Source organism: Camellia sinensis, chromosome 6 (genome assembly GCF_055761805.1).
Source record: "Camellia sinensis isolate YWXY chromosome 6, ASM5576180v1, whole genome shotgun sequence".
NCBI classification, from domain to species: domain Eukaryota; kingdom Viridiplantae; phylum Streptophyta; class Magnoliopsida; order Ericales; family Theaceae; genus Camellia; species Camellia sinensis.
Window position 1 is genome coordinate 205,224,053 of NC_138966.1, and position 20,067 is coordinate 205,244,119.

Genomic DNA, 20,067 nt, shown 5'->3' on the forward strand with positions numbered 1-20,067 from the left:
ATCATTTTGAAGTCAAATAAAATATCTAAGGGAGAGGGAGAGAGAGAACCGTGAAAGAGACAGAGAGGGACAGAGGATCATCCATGGAAGCATGGAAAATTGAAGAGATTAAAGGGGAAAAACAAGGAATTAAGGTAAAGTATGTGGCTTCAACTATTATCTTTGTAAATAATGCATCTACTACATGAAATCAATGATGGATTTGGGGAAAATTAATATGCAAATGAACAAGTGTGTTGGGTTATGAATGAAATGAGTTAAACTCAAGGAATTGAACCTTGATTTCTTTAAATTTGCTTGAATTGGGTTCAATCTTAAGAATGATTCATGGAATACCAAGTTGTGGTGTGAAGATCAACCATGTGTAAGATGTATTTGTATGATTTTGGGGTATATATTATAGAAGCTTGATTATATAGAAGATGAGACTTGAATTTCTATTTTTGAGGCAAAGATTGATTTGTTTAAAATGGAATTGCACTTGATTGATGTTAGTTTATCATGTTATGAGATAATTTTACATGTTTTTGAGTGATTTATGTTAAGAACCAAGTTTAAAAATGGAAAAACCAAGTGTTGGAGAAAAAAGAGCCATTTTCGGACAGCAAACTGCCCAGAGCCGCACGTGCGGCTCTGTTTCCCGCACGTGCGGGAGACAACTTTGTCCAGCCAACTTTGAATAAGCATATCTTTTTTCTCGAGACTCCGTTTTGAGTGATTCTTGAGCCTAAAATTAAGCCCCAGAAGTCTAGTTTCCAATGGCAGTAGTCTCATTTCCAAATTCTAAATACAGAAATAGTTATGCCCAAATTAGTGACAACTGTTCACTTTTTGTCAACCAATTTTGTACCATTTCTTCACCTAAACCATTTCCTATCGACTTCTCTTGTTTTCTGAGACATGGATTATAACTTATTAAGGAATAATGAGCTTGGTACCACCATGGCTAATTGATCGAATGATCAAAGAGAATAAGTAAAGGATCGAGTATAATCTCATATTATGTATTGTGCACTGTGCTGTAGGTCGAAACGAGGACACCGTCCCATTGCTACCGGGAGCCAATCATTGTGAGTAGCAGTACAGAAATGTATATTTTATTTACTGTTGATAATTATTGTCACTAACACTCTGTTCTTCGTAAGTGGTACACAAACATTTATGACGATTGGAAATCAGTGTGAACTTATATGAACATTGAAAGATGTGCGCACATCAGTATGACTTTGGAATCATTTTGTTCTGTCAATAACAAATATTGACCCTCTATTATTTATTAGCATACTACGTTACTTCTTAAAGAATAAATGGAACTTATGTTCATCCTTGAACAATGGTATCTGTATGAATCCAAGGTTATTCTGTTATGTTACGTATGGACCTGAGATCGTTTAGAATCTACGACATGAATGCAAAGGTTTAACATCATTATGTAACCCACGTTAGAATGTAAATTGTTTTGTCTTTGTTAAGCGTACTGTAATGACATGATATGGCAAGAAATGTTCTATTTTCTGATATGTTACGTTTTGAATTAATGAATGATTATCCATATATATATAAGTATTCATGGCATCCTTAGCACAAGGCCCTTATCCGAGGGTAAGAATACCGTGGTCTTATGGCCCTTGCTCGGGGGTAATAATACCGTGGTTCAAGTATGTTACAAGTTCCTGGTACCGAAGGTTCCGTTATGGAACTAACAAGTATGCCCTATATTGATTTGTTAGCGCTATTGAAAGTACCAAATATAATCAAGTATGAACTTTGATTTCTGTTTATGATTTAAGCATAATTAAGAATATGTATGAATTTGTTCTGTTTATCTGTTCCAGTTATGCTATGCTCTGACATGATATGGATGGTTCGGTCTTTAAGACCTAATGATTTCTGGTATGGAACAAAGTGTTGTACGGAACTAAGTGCTGCAATGCGAGCCATCTCTAGAATTCGTACGAGCCACCTCTTGAGTCCATACATTTGTGAACTGGGCTTAAAGCCGATGTGAAAGTTATGAGGCCTTTGGCCGTTCTGTGAAAGTTATGAGGCCTTTGGCCGTTCTGTGAAAGTTATGAGGCTTATAGCCGTTCTGTAACATCTGTGAGGCCTATGGCCAATTTGTGACATCTGGGCCTATGGCCATTCTGTATGGTCTGTTAGTATGAAACAAAGTGCTGCACAGAACTAAGTGCTGCCATGCGAGTCACCTCTAGAATCCGTGCGAGCCACCTCTTGAGTTCATATATGCATGAAAAGGGCTTAATGCTGTCCGTTTAAGGGCTTAATGCCGTTTTGTTTAAGGGCTGAAAACCATAGGCCTAAGGCCATTATGAAAATAATTACAGGATAAAACTAACTATATGTCCTACGCCCTTATACATGTACATTGTAATTCAAGTTAATTGTTAAATTGTTACGTACTACTATTCACTGAGTTTGGCTCACTTTATGCTATGTCTATTTCTGTAGGCACTCCACCTGGAGGTCAGTCTCAACCCAAGGCATCCGTTCCTCTTATGTCAACCTCAGGGTGTCCAGGCACTTAGATGAAGGCAACTTATTTTATGGAGTTTTGCTAAACTTTTGATTTTGTACCCTGATTGTCTGTCTAAAGAGGAAGTGTATATAATCCTTTTACCTTTCAATGTTTTTGCTGTACGCCCAATCTTGAGGGCTGGGTCTGTATATGTATGTGTGTAAGCATATAGCTAAATTCTCAGATGCACGTCACTGTATGTTTATTTGCCTTACGTTCCGTTAGTGATCCTGGCATGGTAGTTATAGCTCAATGGAGATGGTTTTCTGTTATTTTAAAATATTAATGCTTCCGTTCAGGCCCCATATCTCATATATATATCAAGTTAAATGTTCGTTTCTGAAGTGGTGATGCCCAAACTTTTAGGGACGGATTTGGGGTGTGACAAACACCTACAAAATCCCTACGAAATCTCCTACAAAATCTCCATCGTCAAGTCCATTCCCGCGAAACCTCCTACAAAACAGCAATAAAATGTTCAGTTTCCCAAAATCCAAAACAATATATGTTATAAAGAAGGGTAAATTTGGTATTTTATAACCTAAAATAAGATTGAAGAACCTTAGGTATCAAAAAATATTATTGCAGACCTCTCGTCTTACTAAAAATTAGACAAGAATCTTAGATAAATTTTTCCATCATTATAATATCTAATTCATCAACGTCTCAACAATACTTTTATTTATTTATAAAAATATACCAAATATATTTAACGATAGAGTATATACATCTCAGTGTAATTTATTAAATATATATATATATATATAAATGATTTCAAGTGATAATCATCTAAAATCTATCCATATTGAACTTTATATTTTTAAATAGAGATTTTATAATAAAAAGATATTCTAAAATAATAATGATTTTATAGTGGATAAGAATTCGTACATGATAGATTGGAGGAAAATAATTTCCATCTATCTTTTCAATTAAGGAAATTCTATTTACACACCATTAATCCTCTTAGCACACATTATTAACAAATTATATTTATATTTCAATAACATCTTCAAATGAAAATACCATTAAGGATAATATGGGATGTATTCTATCCATTCAAAAATTTCATATATAAAAACACAAAACATGCTTCACACACCATCATCATGTATAGAGATATAAACATATCCAAAATAAATTAGTTTTACAGATTTAAGATTTAAGAATATTGAAATTAATTGGTTTTAAAGATTTAAGGTTTAAGAACATTAAAATCAAGGGTCATGCTTAAGTGTGCAACCCCCTTAAGGTTGCACACCATATGCAACCCAATTGTTAGCCGTTAGCTAACAATAATTGATCAAGACCATTGAATTGTTTAATCGTGAAAAAGTTGAAACCGGGGCAACCGGTTAATGCTTGTATTTGCATGATTGCATCCCACTCACTCTCTGTATTTCGTCTCTATCTCTCTCTGTTCTCCTCTCTGTGTAAGGTTGAGTCAATGTAACCGTTGATTTCCATTAACAGGGAGAAGCCCCTGTTGGGTTCGTTCCATTGACGAAGCTCTGTAGGGAACAGTATAACGGGCGATTTCCAACAACAACGTAACTAGAAGGCTGTGTTGGTTCCATTGCTGAAGTGAAGCCCTTCTCTCCAACTAGATATGAGGTATGGAGCTGTCTCCCTCTCTCTGTCTCCCTCTCTGTCTCTCTGGCCCGTTCACTTCAGCTATTTTCCCTCAACTAAACCTCCATCCTAACTTCAACCGCTCTATGCTTCGCTCCAACGGAAACCCCTCCATTGGCAGCTAACCTTTCTCTTTCTCTTTCTCAAGCGAGTGTTTGTGTTTGCACAAACAGGTAAACCGTGTGAAAATGTCATGTTTGTGTTTGTGTTAACAATTTTCGGTCATCAAGTAATTGTTTGTAGTAATGTCATGTGCAGTATGGCCCCAGCGGAAGTTAAAAGGGAATGTGATGATTATGACATTCCAAATGAAGCAGATGACATTCGTTTGATGAATGAAAGTCGGGCAGAACCTGATCATGGTTGCGAAGTTGGTCCGAGCAATGAAGAAGCAACCAACATGAACGTTGAAGATGGCGGAGCCGATGTGAAAAAAGAAATGGTTGACGATGCTCATCGCAATGACATGGTTGGTGATGTTGAACGTGCTATTCTGGAATAGAAATTTGATTCGGTCGAAGATGGAGAAGATTTCTACAATGCGTATGCTAAAGCCAAGGGATTTAGTATACGAAAATCCAGATTTAACACAAATAAAGAGGGAAAGGTCGTTAGTAGGCTGTGGTTGTGTTCAAGGGAAGGTCAGAGATTACCAAAATACTTGGACCGTGTTGCTGAGAAGAGTAGAGCTCCCAAGGCACTAACAAGAGTAGGTTGCAAAGCCCAATTTCGCATACGGTACGATGCGGATGCTGGTGAAGGGGGAAAGTATGTTGTGACTCACTTCGTCGCAGACCACAACCATGAATTGGCGGAACAACACTGTGTGATGTATCTGAGGTCACATCGTAGTTTAAACAGCGCTGACAAAGCTCAAGCAATGGCTATGCGCAATGTCGGTGTGAAGATTAGCCAAATCATGGACTATATGGTAAATCAGTCCGGGTCTTATGAGAATGTTGGTTTCATCCGTACGGATCTGCACAACCATATTCAAGCCGAACGTAGAGCAGAAGTTGAGGATGGTGATGCGTAGGGTGCGTTGGTTTACCTATGCGCAAAACTTGATGTTGATGCACGTTTTTTTTACAAGTATGATGTGTGTAACGATAACAAGTTACAAAATCTGTTCTGGGCAGATTCGAAATCGCGGGCCAACTACGCAAAGTTTGGTGATGTGTTGATATTTGACTCAACTTACAGAACCAATGCATACAAGAAACCTTTTGTCATGTTGGCTGGTGTAACTAGCCACTTTAGGACCACGATATTTGCATGTGTTTTGCTAGCTAATGAGACAATTGAGACATACACATGGGTTTTGGAAACATTTATGGAGGCGATGGGCAATAAAGCACCTGTGTCCGTACTGACAGATGGGGATAAGGCGATGCGAGAGGCAATCAGAAGAGTATTTCCATATGCAAGACATCGATTATGTAATTGGCATCTTGGGAAAAATGCTGTTTCAAATGTTCACATAAGTGGCTTTGCATATGCTTTCAAGCAGTGCATGGACATGGAAACGGATGAGACAAAGTTTGAGCATGGCTGGACGACAATGGTCGAAAAATTTGGACTTCAAACCAACAGTTGGGTGTTGGAGACATATGAGAAGCGTCATATGTGGGCTGAGGCATATATGCGTGGACATTTCTTTGCTGGGATGAAGAGCACTCAGCGCTCGGAGTGTATGAATGCTTATTTCAATCCCTTCCTCCAACACAAATTGAAACTATATGAATTTGTTAGGCACTATGATCGGGCTCTTGCAAGGATAAGGTATAACGAGGCTGGAGATGATGCTGAAACAAATAACACTTTTCCGGTATTGATTACTCCATTGCGAGATATAGAGAGACATGGAGCTGAGCTATTCACCCGAAATATATTTAGAATGTTCCGTGATGAAATCTTAGAAGAGGGGAAGTTGAATGTGAAGGACGTGTTCCCTTTGCTAGATGGTCAGAAATGCTACTGTATTCATAAGTACAGAGTGAAGGGCAGATCATGGATAGTAACACACAGTCCAATGGATGCTGCAATGAGATGTTCTTGCATGAAGTTTGAGTCGTTGGGGCTACCTTGCTGCCACATGATATGTGTTATGAAAGCTGAAAATTTAACGCAAATTTTCCCAACTTGTGTGCTGCATAGATGGACAAGGGCTGCAAGCAAGGATGGCCAGCAATGGCCTCAACCCTCAATTGATAGCACTACAACACAGACGGCCAGGTATGGGATATTGTGTTCTTCCTACAACGAAATGTGTTTCTATGCCTCGCAATCAACGGAAGGTTTCAAGGATGCTAGGGATGCATGTCTTCCGATGACGAGCCGGATGAAGGAGTTATATGAGAGGAATTTGAACGATGGGAATAGAGACAAAGGGAAACATTCATTCCGTCGACAATTTGGAGTAGAAGATCCTGATGTTGTGAAGACAAAAGGGAACCCAGGACGGGCCTCGTCCAACTGTCGAAGACCAAGAAAATGTGGGAATTGCAAATACATTGGGCACACAAAGCGAACGTGTCCTAAGGTTCGGTTTAGCCGAACAGTGGGTACTAACTCAGATGCAGATACACCCCACATAACTGACCGTGAGTATAATGCGGAGTCATTGCCCGTTCGCTGCAAAAATGGGTTGGTGGATCCAAGTACACCGCACATTAAGCAATGGCGACTATTTTTCGATGTTTCTCCTGATTCCAAGCAGCCTGTGGGCCAATACGGTAGTGTTGAAGCAGCAGTGTGGAAAAATGATTTGAACACAATTGATGAGGTGAATCAGGTAATTGTATAATTTGTATGATTTACTTATTCCCTTAGCTATTGAAAACACATGGAAATAATGTATGTAGTTTTCATTTTGCACGGATTGCTGTACGTAACGTGTAAATAATTGGTTATGTACAATGCCAGGAAATGGCACAACGTTACTTATGTACAAGGCCACGAGTTGTAAATTTCCCATATTGTTTAGAGTGATGTTGTCATTTGTGTTTGCAGTGACTTGTCATTTTCAAAACTAATTGAAGGTGAGGTGAGATATATATGGGTTGTCTGTGTGTTGTTTTGGGTGGGAAATTGACTTATGTCTGTATTCCAAGATTCCTATTGCGGGTTACTTGTTTCTGTTCCATATTTGGTTGGATCTAACTGAAGGGTTTTTTGCGGTGTGGTTTATCAACTAACGATGTGTTTCGCTTCGTATTGATTTGTTATGACTTGTGTCGGTAAATTAGTATTATATTTCGAGTAAAATACGAATTTTGTCCAAGTGGGTTTGCAAAATTACATACCAGCACATGCATTTTGTATATAATCCAAGTGGCAGTTAATTTTGGGTGTTACTTGGAGAAAGTAACCCAACGAACTCGTTACTTTATCTCCATGCCGATCGGTATATGAATTACGAGTTACGAACAGGAGTTGTGAAATTATTTAATGTTTACTATGGAAGTAAGGGTTTATTGTTAGTAAAATTATGGTGGGCCTATATGGACAGCAACGAAGCAGTAATTTAAAGTTGACAAGTTCAAGAAGAAAATCAAGCAATTGTGGTATTGGTTCAAATGCCTGAAATGGATGAAGACTTCTTTCGATGAACTGATGGTAACAAAGTAGAAAGTAGAAAGTAGAAAGTAAGTTGTTGTGTTGTTGTGTTGTTTGTAACAAAGTAGAAAGTAGAAGGGAAAAAACTACACAGAAGTTACAATGTAGAAAGTAAGTTGTGTTGTTGTTCGTGTCCTCTCTCTGTGCAAACATTCTTCCCTTTATAGCTATAAAATTCCCACGACCCCATGATCTGCCAATTCTGCAACTGCTTCTGTGCAACTTCTGTAACTGCACGGTCATTTCCATGTATTGAAACCACATAAAAGCTTCACTTGTACCTGTCGAAGTGCATATAATTGAAGTTGCCACCTGTGCCCAGGTCCTTTTAGCCTTTCCTCGACAGATACAGACTCCCAATTCGTTCATGTTTCCTCTTGGAGGGTGGCCACTAAATCCATGAGCACTGCCAGTAACTGCTCCAGCGTGTAAGTCAGGTGGCATGCAAGATTCAATGTTAGTTGAATGGAGCAGCTGTTGGGAGGATGTAGGAAAAATAGGTGCAAAGAGGAATTTTTAATCTAATATCCAATCAGAATGTAGGTGAAAATATGAGTGAACTTTTTTTAAAAAAAAAGTAGTTCCCATTTTTTTGATTATAAACCCGAGATGTATATTTTGTTTTTGATATAAATAAGTTGTGTATTTTCGTTACGTAAAATGTAGGACAACAATTGTGTTTAAGTCATTACAATACAGAAAAAGGTTATTTCAAACGTATTTTCAAGTTTAGCGACATTGAATATATTTTGATTAAATTACAGGGAAAATTCAATATTTGGCAGAGTTTGATGATTCATAGTCAGGGGCAGTAACAGTGAGTGGCCAAGTATTGCGGTTCATTGACCCAGTTTGCAAGGATTGTGGTTGTGTTTAGTGGACAATATTCTGTCGATTTTTGTCTCATAATGATGAGGGACATGCCCCACAATGGTAAAAAGGAAGGTCGACAGGGAAGAGTCAATATTTGGCAGAGTGGACTTGAAGATTCGAAGTCAGGGGGCAATTACAGTGGCAGTTATGGTGTAGACGTGTGGGATCATGCAATGATGGGCCACAAAAACAGCATACGGATATCAATACTAAACCTCCACTTCTATCTGTCGAGCTCCCTTTTCTTGTGTTTATTTCATGGCCACCAACTGTTTTAAACTTCTGTCGACAGAGCAAGGCTCCTGCTTTGTCTCATGCTTCCTCCTGAAAGTGTGCCCGCTAACTCCATGACTGGTGGTAAAAACTTCCCCTATCACTTCTAGGTGACCCACATGCAGAGAGCCCACTTTCAAGTCGTGGACATTCCTTCAGACTTGGCCACATGCCCTCGATTAAGTGGACCATCTGTCGACAGAGTCTGGCAAAACTTGGTGCAAACAATGGCCCCCATGTTCAAGTTAAATATTGCGGAAGTGATTGAGACCTCCTCCAATCACCACCTGCACCACCACCCCCTCCCCCCAACACACACACACACGTGGGGGCTGCTGATTGGAGAAGGAAAAAAAATAAGAAATTGAAAAAAAATAAAAAAAGTGGCCAATCAGAGAGAGAGGGGGTCATGGGGGTCCAAGTCATATGATATTTAACTTCAACGAGGGGGCCATTGTTTGGGCCCAATAGCAAATTTCTTAATACGGGCCCAAAACAAACATAAAGTACAGCCCAAGATAAGAGCTTTTAAATATACTGGCCCCATCATAAGCTATAAAAGACCCACCCTTTCAACTTCAAACCACTTCATTTCCCTCTGATTCGAACTCCCCAGACTGTACTCCTTCTTCTCAACCATTGCCGTTCAAAACTAGAGCACCACAAAACCCTAAGCCATGGCGCCGAAAAAATCTCAACCATCTCCATCTGAGGAGAACAATGAAGACCTACTCCGCTTCCCAGACCCTATCAGAGCACGTATCGCTCCTCTAAAATTTGCTGCAACCCTATTGCCCAGCACAAGCTCTGTCGCTAAGGCTACTCTAGGCCCTACCTTCGCGTCTTACTTCCCAGACGAGCTAGCTCCATACTATCCCCTTGGTAATGGTGAGAACCTTCTTCTCAACCAAGCTAGACTCAAGTGGACTAACTAGAATGTCAGCAAAAACCCACTCAGAGGGTGGAAGTCACCAGACTCTGATTGGCGAAGCTGGGCCAGGAGAATTGAAGGTCACGACACTGAAGTATGGAAGCACCAGGGCATTGCTGAAGCAATTAGACTGTCGACTAAAATTTATGACGTGGAGAAAGGGCTGATTGCTGCTGCTGCATGCTTTTGGTCGCAGTCTAGTAACTCCCTACTCCTCAATTTTGGTATGATTTTCCCTACCATCTTAGATGTAGCTCACTTGACTGGTCTCCCAATCTTGGGCAATCCAATTCATGCTCTCCTTAAGCCTCCAAAAGTGACATTTACTTTAAACACTGACATGTGCTATACAGATTTTGCCAAAAAATACCAAGGCAAGCCTGGTTCCCCTGTCGATGACAAAGAAAGAACTGCTTTTTACTTACTTTGGCTTTGTGAGTTTCTTTTTTGTGTCCCTGGGTACAAGATCACGAAAGAATACCTCCCCCTTGCCTTGTGTATGCAAGACGGCCAACTTATGGCTTTAGCCCCTTATTTTCTTGCCACCCTTTACAAGGCCCTATTTTCCTTTGTCGACAAGAAGATTTCTGGCAACTGTGGTGGCCCCTTCTGGCTCTTCCAGGCCTGGTTGTATACCTATTTCCCTGAGGCACAACCCCCACAACCTAACACGTTGAAACCTGTTTGCTACTCCTATGCTGAGCAACTGCTCACTTATAACAGCCATTCAAGACTCACTTTCACAAATCATCTTACCATGTTTTACAACCTTCCTTCGCAGAGACCTTCCAACCTGTACATGCCATTTCAAAACTTTGAATTCTCCTCCAGCAGACTTCGCTTCCTCTTCACAGACCCTTCTGATTTACACAATGAGCAAGTCCAAGAACAAAATGAGAGTTGGAGACACATTCTCACCTCTAGACATGTCTTGGTTGGCTGTTCCATATCCTCCACCAAGCTATCCAGCTGCAGTTTTGAGACATACTGTCCCAATCAATGGTCCAGGCAATTTGGTCTTTCCCAGGCTATCCCTTATCCTTATTTTCACCCAACCATCCATGAGGAGATTGGGTCCAGAATCCACTTGAAAGATCCTACACAAGCTGAATCCATTCTGACAGAGAACACCAAACTTTTCCAAGATTTTGGCCCCTTCTTCTTCAAACCTGCTTCGGATTGCTCGGCTGCTTTTGACCATTGGTGGGGACTTATGACTGCCATTATTTTCTGCAAGCCACTTGAAAGCTGCCTTAACGATACTTGTATTCATATTCAGGGCCGCATATCCTTGCCTTCCAAGCTTAAGGCTACAGGTATCCTTCCTTCATATACTTCATATCCCTGACTGTGTCATGCAATTTGTTTTGTTTTTTTCTCTACAACACTAACTTGTTTAACCTTTGACAGCCAAAATTGGGCCTGCTGCTGAACCATTGGTTAGGGACCAACGTAAAGGCAAGGATCCAATGGATGCAACTACTCAGACAAACACCCCCTCAGTTCCGAAATTAATGGCAGACTCTTTCGCAGCCGCGCAGACACAAGCACAGAGAGGAACTACCACCCGTAGCCCTGCCGAGACAGAGGTCACGGTGAAGAAGAGAGAAGAGCCTTCCACTGCTCCTGCTCTAAGCACAGACCTAAGTTAGTGGGATATCCCTCTCAGCCAAATGGTTGGCCAAACAACATCAAATCCTTCAGGGCAGCTCTACCAAGTAAGCCTTCACTTTACATATTTACAACATCTGAATTTGCATTCACACCCGACTGATCACTTACTTTTGTGCAGAGAAAAAGAAGGAGATTACTCCTTGCTGCTGCTGATGATGACGATGCTTCCACTTCTCCTCAACACATTCATCAAATTCCCAGTCCAATCAGCAATGTACCCACAGAACCCACTGTACAACCAACTCCACCACCACCTGAAGCATTGCAACAAACTTCCTTACAACCTGCTTCACAGTCTTCGCCACAGCAATCCACACAGTCTGCATCACAACATCCTTCCACTTCTCCTCAACACATTGTCCCTTCTGTCTCTAGCCCTCAACCATCACCATCCAACCCCTCCAATTCCCAAACGTCAAACAAAGAATCACAGAGGATTGAATTTGACATTTCAATCAACAGCCAATCCTCTCCAACACATGACAACACAAAATCCCCTCACCCAGAAGTTCACCACAACCAAGGTAAATAGAAATACAAATGTTACTGTTCGTTTGGAAAAAAGAACTTTTCTTTAAGTAACTGGTATGGTTCTCCAATTTACAGGGATGGACATAATACAGGACTCATCTCCACGACCAATGGGCGAGACAGAACTTGAAGGTCCTCATGACTTTCCCCTGTTAGTAGAACCAGAGAAAGAGCCTCAAGGCACTGATGCTGCCATTTCATCAGTACCAGAAACAACTCGTCCTCATGCCACAACCACAGCTGAACAAGGCCAACCGTCTGCGTGCACGTTATCAGGACAGGTACTACCATTTCCAACCTCATCCTATTTACTCTTTATTACTTGCAAGCATATATTCTCACCAAACTATTAATGTTCACAGGCCGTCGGTCCATGCCAGGATATTTGGGCCGAACTTTCTATTCTTCAACAAGATCTAGACGAAATATCCCCATTGCCTCAAAGGCTACATCTGTTTGATGCTGAAACTCAACAAACCTTAACCACCTTTATCAACCTCATTAACACCCCAGTTGAAGAAATCATTCTCCACAAACCTGATGAAACCTTGGCCTGTCTTTCTGCTGTTGTAAACCTCTCCCCTAATCCTTTCAAACCCATTCAACTAAAGCAATTGGCCAAGATCATCACAGAATGGCCAACCCTTTCAGAGATGGTTCAGACTTGCTCGAAGGATATTCAAACCAATAAGGATTTCCTAAACGAAGCCCACACCATATCTACTTCACTCAAACTCAGCCAGCAAACCTCTGCAGCCATTCTTCAGCAACACTCAGTACTTGAACTTGAGGAAGCCAAACTCATGGCAGAACTTGCCTCTGTCCGGCAAAGAAAGGCTCATCTGCAGCAGCAACATGACCAGCTTAATCAAGAAGCAAGGATAATGCTCTCCCAAATTAGACATCGTTCTGCATCCATTCAGACAACTAAAGCTGAGTTGGACCAAGCCCAAGCCATGCTGGCAGATGCTCAATCAGAGTGGGGTGTTCTAGCCGTTCTGTTCCCCAAATCCTAGGCTAGTTTATATATGTATTCTTTTGTATTGCATACCTAGGAATGATTTGGAAAGGTAGGAATGATTGCCTTTTTAATGATAAAATTGTTGATGGGCCTGAATTGGCTGAGATGGTGAAAGTGAGGGTTGCACTTTGCTGTAAGCAAAGTTATAGAGGCCTACAGCATTCAGTGGACGACATATATTGTATTCTGGATAGCATCAAAGTCTGATTTAGGGGGTGGTGTTTGGTGTTTTTTGCTGCAAGGGTGCAGGAGTTTGGTCAATCTGTGGTATGCAGGATTTTGGTCAGTCTGTGGTATTACCATATCTTCTTGGTGGCTACTTTTGCTCTGCTGTGCTTCAATGTTGCTATGCTTTGCCTTATTTTTGGCTTGTTGCTCTGGCTTAGTTTATGGGGTCAAGCATGCTCATTTCTGGTTGCTGCTCTGCTGTGCTTCAAATCTGCTCTGCTATATATGTACTCTGCTGCTGCTATATGGGATCAACGAATAGGCTTAAGTCTGCTGCTGCATATTGGCCTTTTTGCAATTGTTTGAATGATGTTTTGGTGTGCTATATTAGAAGTCTGCTGCTGGATTGGGGAAAGTTATTGGAGGTCTGCTTGGTCTGCTGCTGTAGTTATTTTTTTTTTTTGGAGGTTGAAGGATCAGGCTCAAGTCTCAATGGAGGTTGAAGGTTCAGGCTCAAGTCTCAATGGTGGCTGTATGGTCTGAAGTTTGTTCATGCTGCCTTGGAGTTTCATCTGGTTGCCCTGTTATGTGGTTTTGTGAGGATGGGCTTGGAGTTACATTCTTATTGTTTTCCTTCTGTTTTTGTTTCTCTTCGTTGGTCTCCAACCTCCTCTTTGTTGATGTATCATTGACACCTTGTATGTGCTTTTTCATCAATACAGTTTTTTGTTTTGCTGAACAAAAAAAAAATTGAATATCAATACTCTGTGTTTTTAATGGTCTGTTGTATGGTTGTTTTTATTTTTTGTGCAATTTTTCACCGTTTATGCATTGTTATGAAGTAATCAGTTCCCCTTCAAAGTGCATTATAGTCACCGCTATTTGTTTGTTCTGTGGGCTTTTTTTTTGCTTTGTTTTGGACAAAATCATGGCATTCAAAAAAATCGAACAAACATAATTCATGTGGTAAAAGCGAACAAACATTACTACTTTCAACTTGCATTGTTTGTTGGACAAATATCACATTGCACTGGACAAACATTAATATAGTCATTTGGGCAAATATGACATTACATTGTTTGTTCTGTACTGTACCCATATGTAGACGTCCCCCGAACGCCCCCGGGAGGGTGAGTCCCGTTCCGTTCGTTTGGGGTCACTACAGTTCGGACTCGATTTGTGTCACGATTCTAAATCTGAACCAAAGAGTCCAAATCTGACAAATCGTTTTGAGAAACAGATTTTTGAAAAAGTAGTGCCAAACATGGACTGCTTTGCCAGATACAGAGTCGCCACCTAAATATTTTAAAATGGGAGAATTTAGGAAACCCTGACTCGGTGCCGAAGGCCACATGTCCGTCATCACCGGAGTTATCTCGGCTCGGGAGCTTGGGTACGATCGGGGAAGGTCAGCTATGAGCACCCCCTTTTGCCCGGTCCGAAGACCGGCCTCTACTAACCATGATATCCGTTTTTTGAAAACGTTATGTGTTCTTAAACCAATTATTAGCCTAGAATTACTATGTTGTGCGCGCAACAAACAAGTATAGACTAGATTGTCTAATTTGGAAATAAGCATTGCATATCCGTTTGTTTTGAAAAGCGTTTTGGAATTTGCTACTCGCAAGTAGGCTAAGATACGGATTTCAACGAGTTTTTCCAACTCAAACAATCCAACCTTCACCCACAGGCATCCAAACAGTTTATAACACATAAGCATCTAGCCACATGTTAAGCATGCTATCATGGCAACATTCACACTCATGCGATATGCTAAAGCGGAAATACTTACATCGTACTCCGTGCCAAAACAATAAACTAGTTAGCAAACATGCATGTCCTAGTTCATGTTAAATGGCCTAATGCAACACATACAGGATGCGATCGAAATAGGCTCGGCTAACCTAAGCATGGCATATGAAATGCGATCAATTGATGCACGTATTCAATTTGGAATTGAAATTCAAATGCAGTTAGCGTGATGTACCGAGCCTAATGCATGCAGTACAAATGCATGAATGCACGCATGCATAGCATAAGGTATGCCAAATTGAACATGTCCTATTACTAACCAACAAAGCAGGTAAGTAAAAGGGAAGAAAGAAGTGGGGTTTGGAAGACATACACACCACTCACGCATACTTATTACAGATTTGCCCTCACTCGGAGGGACCAAATGAATATTACAAATAATTAACTACGTAAGCTAATTAAATATTACAAATTGCCTAATCAACTAAGCAACTAACTAAAGCTAGAAAAATAGTAAACCGCCTCGGGAGGAGGTCTCGATGCAATGCATGCCCGGTCCCGCTCGGAAATGCACCGCCATGCATAGGCTGCCTCTGTTTTCCTTCCTTTACTCCTCTGGAGGCTGCCAAAACCTCAGGACTGCTTCCTTGGACATTGGGGAGTGCCACCGGCTGAATGAAATTGCCACCGGCAGTGTGGTGTGGCCACCGGCACAAAATGAAGCTGTCGGCAGAGAAATGATTGCCGGTCGGCACCTTACACTACCGGTCGGCATAATGTTCCTACAGAATCTGCAAATGACAGCAACAGAGGGCAAGGCAAAGCATGGCAGCACAATTCAAGGCATGTATGCACCACTCATGTCCCTTATCATGGTAATGACTCAAAGGGGCATGTGCCTCGATTCTCGGATCATCAATCACACATTTCCATGCATGATGGCCCGAGTGATCAAGTATGCAACTTTGATTTCAAATGCGTGCAAACCAAATCAAACCAAAGTCCCAATCCCTATCACCAAATCAAGGGGCAAGGAATGCATGTTGGTGCAATGCAACCTAAGCATGTTATCATTCATGCAACATGAACAATGCAATGTACTTATGCAAAGCATACAAGCAAACATGCAAGGTAAGCATGCCCTAAATAGTCCTAAAACAAGGGCCAAAGTGCTATAATGAGGGACCAAATACACATGCACACATATACATGTTGAAAGGCCAACACTTAGGCACAAATTGAACAACTCTCAAACACATTTGAAAGAAGGTAAGCATGGACAACTACCATGCATTATAAGCCCTAAAATCATGCTATAAAATGATGCCTAAATCATGTTAAACAAGATGGGCAAATGCATGCAAGCATGGTCCAAATACTTGAGGCAAGTCATGAAGCTTTGAAGCACATTTAGCATAACAATCACGGCATGCATTAAACAACTAAAAACAGATTTTTAGCAGGTTAAAACAAGGCTAAAGGACTACTTAGATGGCATCTAAGTGGCTCCAATTTAGAGGCATGCACAATGGTCAAAACATGGAGCATGCAACACATGCTTTCAAAGCATCAAAGGGGTAACCAAAGCAAGCATACAAGCATACTATAAGGTCTGAAATGACATGGTGGATGACTCTAAACCACTAAATCAAGACAAGAATGTCATGCTATACATGTATATACTTAAGGCCAACAAGCCGGAATGCAAAGGAGCTATACTAAGCATGCCAAATCCGACCCAAACACTTATGGACAGACCTAAAACATGTCAAAATGAGCACAAAATCTTCACAAGGCTTGGCCTAAAACATGCTGGAAACAAAGGCACACAACCTAAGACATGTTAAGGGATCACAAGGCATTACATGGCAACTATGCTAAGGATGCATGGAGTACCAAAACCAATTCAAAATCATGTTATATTATGGAAATATAAGCACGAAAAACAGTCTATACATGCTTAACACACACTCAAGCATAGGCTCCCTTTAGAGGCCAAAACATGCCCTTTTCAAGGACAACAAGGAGAGGGGGTGGCCCTCTCCTTCTTGGGACTTCAAGGCATCACCTTCACCACTGAAATCCCTCAAGATTTTAGTGGTGAAGAGACCCCGACACCAAAATCCCGGAGTTCACACAAAAGGGCACAAAATGAGGCCTTTCAAGGCCTAAGGGTGTTCAAACTAACCCAAACCACAAAACACTCTGTAGACACCCCATTTTTGACCGCCCTTAAGACTTGGGCGCTACTGATGGTTTGCTCGATGATGAAAGGTATGCAGGGAAAATGTTCAATTTCTTCGGAAAGGAGAGAGGCAAATCCTTCAAAACACTTTGTTCAGGGGTTTGGAGTTGAAGAAGAGAGGAAAGGAGAGGAGAAAACTAGTTTGGGAGAAGTTCGGCATGAATCCAGGTAGAAGCGAGTCGAGCAGCCCTCGCTGAATCGGGCTTATCTATCTGTACACTTGGATTTTAGCTATGAGGCCACCACCGTTGGAAAGCTTACTTTCGGGGATTCATTTTGCACTCAAGAATCTCCTAGAGCCAAGTCCGGGTGGGGGAGATATGATCAGTTGAAGTCGGGCATCATCCCGGTTGGATCGAATCTGCGCGGCTTCACGAAAAAGGGCATAACTTTTTCCACAAGAGGAATTTTAATGCAAGGTTTGCGCCATTGGAAAGCTAACTTCCGGGGCTTCAATTTGGGCACCAACCGGCCGTTTTTTGACCTTACTGGCCATCCACCGGCACTATATTTATCCGACCGGCTAGTATAAATTGCAGGTCGGCAATATATTGTGCCGACAGGCCATTTATTTTGCCGATGACCTCCTTTCATGGCCGATATGCCCCTTTTTCATCCCTCAAGCATGGTGCATGCCAGCTGTGCCAGCTGGGATGCACAGACCCTACTCCCCGTGCATATATGTGGCTATTTTGCACCATTTGCACACCCTTTGGCCCCTTTTCTTGCACCCTTTGCTCAAGGCTTCTTGAGGAAGCCTTGACCCCTTGTCTTGGCTTCCCTAAGAAGCTTACCAGCTGTCCTAGCTTCTCCAATAAGCCTTGACCTCCCCTTAAACCCCTTTGACCCTTTGTAGCGTGTCTTAGAAGCTTAGTCTTGCCTATATAAGGGGCCTCTCCTCCTCCATTGTTTTGGTTGGATTTTTGGAACAAAAAACCAGAGATATATAGATATATCTGATATATACATACATATGTCCCTTCATCTCTCACTATATCTCTCCCATTCAACCATCAAACACCCTTGTTCTTGGGCCATTTCTTCATCAACTCATAGCACAAGGCATCCAACGCCCATTCCAGCAGCTTGAGGCTGTTCTCCAGAGCTTAGGAGCACCTAAACTTGGTCCAAGAGGTGCTGGTTCATTGGTCTACAAAGGTGAGTCCTCTTCTTCCCTTTTCTAGCCTATTCTTGCATCATATCTAAGCCATAGTTGCTTGCATCTTTGGGCTCCGACCCAAACTGTAACTCATCATATTTTGAGGTCCTCTTCATGTTTGATTGAAGACCCCTTGCTGTTTGAGGACAGTAGCTTGCACTTGCTTCATTACCCCTCTTAAATGCCATTATCTTGCATGTTATTCTTGGCCTATACGTGATCTGTTTTGGAGCATGATGTAAACTGTAAATAGGCTTATTTTGAGCCCCTCTTCAACATTGAAGAAGGGCTCAACACTTTTTGGGACCTCCATGCTATACTTGCCTTTATACCCTCTTTTGGTCCCCATTTTTGCATGCTTTGGCAGCCCATTGTGCTTCCGTTTTTGATCTTTTTATAGGCCTAGAAAAGGTCTTATTTTGACCTTATTAACATGTTTTATTAAGGGTCTTTGGCTGTTTGTTGAATATTTTGCACACTTTGTGTTATAGCCTCTTTTTGAGCCTCATTTTGCATTGCATTTCTAGCATGTTTGTATACTGTTTTTGGGTTTTTACAGTTCTGTAAAGTGGCTTATTTTAGGCCCCTCTTCAATGTTGTTGAAGGGCCCTAACCTGTTTGGAGTTAGCAGCTGTGAGTTGCTTCATAATCTCATGTTTAGGGCCATTTTTGCATGCCATTGTTGCCCTATCTTTGCTTGCTGTTTGGCCATGATTTATACTGGAAAAATGCTGATTTTGGGACTGCCTTGCTACTGTCTATTCATTGCATGTCCATATTGTGCATATTTGGTATAGCTATAGGCCATTTCGGGTGCCAAAAGTCCATGTTTCGGGACTATTCCATGCATCGGGTGTGTTTTCGCCTCATTTCGGGGCTGTTTTCCCCCACATTTCAGTGCTGAAATCCCATTGGCATGTTTGCATATCATTTTCCATGCCATTGCATTGCATATGCCATTGCCTCGGTTTGCGTGCCCGTGTGCACGCATTTCGAGGCACTTCATTTTCATCCATCGGCCTCTTATGTGAGTGTGGCTGAGGCTCTCTCATGTTAGTATAAGACCATGTTGCATTCTATATTCCATTTTAGCCATTACATTGCATATGTCATTGCCTCGATTTGCGTGCCCGTGTGCACGCATTTCGAGGCACTTCATTTTCATCTTATGGCCACTGATGTGGGTGCGGCTGAGGTCCACTTGTATTGGTGTAAGCCCATCTTGCATTGTGTATGCCATGTTTCAAAGCGTTGCGCATGTTATGTTGTTAGCATTGTGTATGCCATGTAGCTGCATAGCATGCTTGTATTCTTGTTTGCATACTTAGGTCGCATTGCATTGGCATGCATGCCTTGCCTCTTGATCATGTGATAGAGGTTGGGCTTTATGTGTTTGTTTGGTCTGCATGACATTTGAAATCAAAGCGCATACTTGGTTTCTTGGACCATCACGCATCGAAATGCGCAATTGGTGGTCCGAGAATCAAGGAACATACCCCTTTGAGTCAAAAGCATGATAAGGGATGTGTTGGTGCACACATTTGCTTGGAATTTCATGCCATACACTGTCTGTCCTTTGTTGCTGTCAAAACTATCTTCTGCAGGAAGTTTTTGCCGACCGGCAACATTCAGTGCCGACCGGCCATTTATTTAG

At 41.4% G+C, this 20,067-nt stretch overlaps 1 long non-coding RNA gene across 1 annotated transcript; it reads left to right on the forward strand.

Moving 5' to 3' along the window:
* LOC114306773 (uncharacterized) lies at positions 1-2,725 on the forward strand. Its single transcript, XR_014331914.1, has 3 exons — positions 1-134; positions 1,026-1,218; positions 2,470-2,725. It is a non-coding gene; the product is annotated as an uncharacterized LOC114306773 (long non-coding RNA).
* Positions 2,726-20,067: the final 17,342 nt, after the last annotated feature.